Source organism: Mus caroli, chromosome 5 (genome assembly GCF_900094665.2).
Source record: "Mus caroli chromosome 5, CAROLI_EIJ_v1.1, whole genome shotgun sequence".
NCBI lineage: Eukaryota > Metazoa > Chordata > Mammalia > Rodentia > Muridae > Mus > Mus caroli.
The window spans coordinates 131749352-131752225 of record NC_034574.1 but is presented as its reverse complement, the minus strand read 5'-3'; the positions used below and the strand labels follow the sequence as shown (position 1 = coordinate 131752225).

General features: G+C 47.3%; 1 protein-coding gene across 3 annotated transcripts in view; it reads left to right on the top strand.

Annotated features, from left to right (window-relative positions):
* Positions 1-2874, top strand: part of Prkar1b (protein kinase cAMP-dependent type I regulatory subunit beta) — a 115769-nt gene that overhangs the window by 92176 nt on the left and 20719 nt on the right. The window lies entirely within an intron of this gene.

Genomic DNA, 2874 nt, shown 5'->3' with positions numbered 1-2874 from the left:
TGAGCCACGCCCCCAGCCCCTCACTGGGGGATTCTAGGCAGGGGTTCTACCACTGAGCCACGCCCCCAGCCCCTCACTGGGGGATTCTAGGCAGGGGTTCTACCACTGAGCCACGCCCCCAGCCCCTCACTGGGGGATTCTAGGCAGAGGCTCTACCAGTGAGCCACGCCCCAGCCACTCACTGGGGGATTCTAGGCAGAGGCTCTACCCTGAGCCATGCCCCTCACCTGAAGATGAGCATCCTGACTGCAGCCTCTATTGCACACAGTGTTCCACATGAACATACCAGTGTCACTCTGCACCTGTTTCTTTCTGACACAGACTATAGTTTCACTCAAAAATGACCTTATTCCCCAGTGGATAATATGCATTGCTTCATTACTGTGAAGAGACACATATGACCAAGGTGACTCTCAGAAAAAGAAGCATTTAATTGGGGCTTGCTTGCAGTTCAGAGGTTTAGTCCTTTATCCTCATGGTGGATAGCATAGCGCCATGCAGGCAGCCATGTAAGCTGAGAGCTGTAGGATCTGGATTGGATGGTAGCAGAAGAAAGATACTGGGACTGGTTTGGGCTTTTGAATCCGCAAAGCCCACTTCTAGTGACACCCTTCCTCTAACAAGACCACACCTTCTCCAACAAAGCCACACCTCCTCATCCCTTTCAAGTAGCACCACTTCTTAATGACCAAGCACTCAAACGTAGGAGCCTCTTGGGCCATTCTTACCCAAACCACCACACAGTCCAAGCTGGCCTCGAACTCACTACACAGTCAAGGCTGTCACGAAAGCTCTCTGATCACAAGTGCTGAGATTACGGGCATGAGCCAATATGCCTGGTTAAAGACATTTTAAAGAAAGCTGCAGCAAGCCACATGTGGCAGTATGAGTCTGTAAGTCAGGAAGCTGAGGCAGGAGGATTATGAAAATCCTAAAGTCAGGCTTGGCTACTTTTGAGACTGTGTCTCAGTAAATGAGAGGGGAGGAGAGAAAGTGAGAAGAGAGACAGAGGAAAAGAAGAAAGAGAGGACCCACCGCTCTGGCTGGAACAGGACTTCGTTCTGCCCAGCAGGGTTCCCTGAAGCCCGGGGTTCCTTGGAAATGTGACCCTTTTGCAGTGTGGGCACGGCAGGGGATTTAAAGGAGGCACATTTCCCTGCTAACCTAGATCTAAAATGAATGCCTTTTTAAATTTTTATTTTTAGCAGCTGGCCTACATATGTAGCATTGAAGAGCAGGCCAGAAAGGGTTCTTTTTGCAGCTAGGCAATAGGGAGGGGGATATAGTTAAAAAGGGTGACCATGGTTTTCTCACAGAAAATGCCCACTTTCTTATGTTTTTCTCTCTATCTGAGGGCCGGGGAAGGGAAACTGTGAGCAGGATTCAGGGGCCTGCTGCGTTTATAAGCATTAAAGGTAAACTCAGCCTCAGAGTTAACTTTTTTTTTTTTTTTTTTTTTTTTTGCATAAAATAGTAGCAAGTGTGTCCCTTCTGGATGCCAGAACATCAGTGTTGATCACGGTGTCTCAAGCTTGTAAACCCAGCATCCAGAAGCGGAGGCGGGAGGATTGCTGTGGAACTAGCCATGGCTACACAGGGTGTGTCCTAGATTCATTTCTGTTGCTGTGAAAAATACCTTACAAAAAGCAGTTTAGGGTAGAGAGAGGGTTCTAGGCTAGAGCTTCTCACAGAGAAGTCACATTGGCAGGAGCTTGTGACAGCTGCTCACATCACATCCACAATCAAAGGCAGAGAGAGATGCTTAGCGCTCAGCTGGCCTTCTCTACTTTTACACAGTCCCATATCCAAGACTAGGGAATGGTGCCGCCCACTTTAGGCTGGGCCTTCCCACATTCATTAAGGCAATTAAAACAATCCCCACAGACAGATACATAGTCCCAGCCTGACCTAGACAATTCCTCATTGAGACTCTCTTCTCAGATTATTTTAATTATTTACATTGACAATTGACACTAAGTGGCACTATGAGTTCAAGCTCAACCTGGAATATATATATTGAAGCCTTGTCTCAAAATAAAACAAAGCAAAATCCCAAGAAGCTGGGGAGATGTCTTAGTAGTTCAAATGCTTGCTATGCAAGCCTGAGGACTAGACTTTGGAACCCAGCACCCACATAAATGGTAGGTGGGTGTGGGAGCCTGCCTATAATTGAATTCTCTGAAACTTGAGATGGGATCTCAGAGCAACCTAGCAAGTGAGAGACTAATCAGATCCATGAGTTCTGGATTCAACTGAGAGACCTGGACTCACTAAATAAGGAGGAAGAGCAATGGAAAGCAATCCCTGACCCCAACTTTGGACCTCCACATGCATGTGTACCCAAGTAAACACACATGTGCGCGCGCGCGCGCACACACACACACACACACACACACACACACTCAGCACCCAGGCCTTATTCTGCTTCGAGGGGGCTGCTTCTGAGTGGAACAATCCTACTTGATTTGTTGAGTTGTCCAAAGTATGCAGTAGTTGTGGAATTTGGCTGTGATTCCATTGTTTGTAAAATACACACACACACACACACACACACACACAATCTTTCTCTTTTGGAAAGAAAGTAATTTCTCTTAAAATGAATATTGACTCAATATTTAGTACCTACTATCTACACCATAGAGTTAGTGCTGTTTTCAAAGTGCATCTCCCAAGAAAAAATTAAATAGGAGTCAAATGTATTTTACTTTATATGTTTGTGTTGAGGATGGAACCCAGGGCCTGGCATAGGCTAGGCAGGTACTCTACCACTGAGCCACACCCCAGCCCCTCACTGGGGGATTCTAGGCAGGGGCTCTACCACTGAGCCACACCTCCAGCCCCTCCCTGGGGGATTCTAGGCAGGGGCTCTACCAC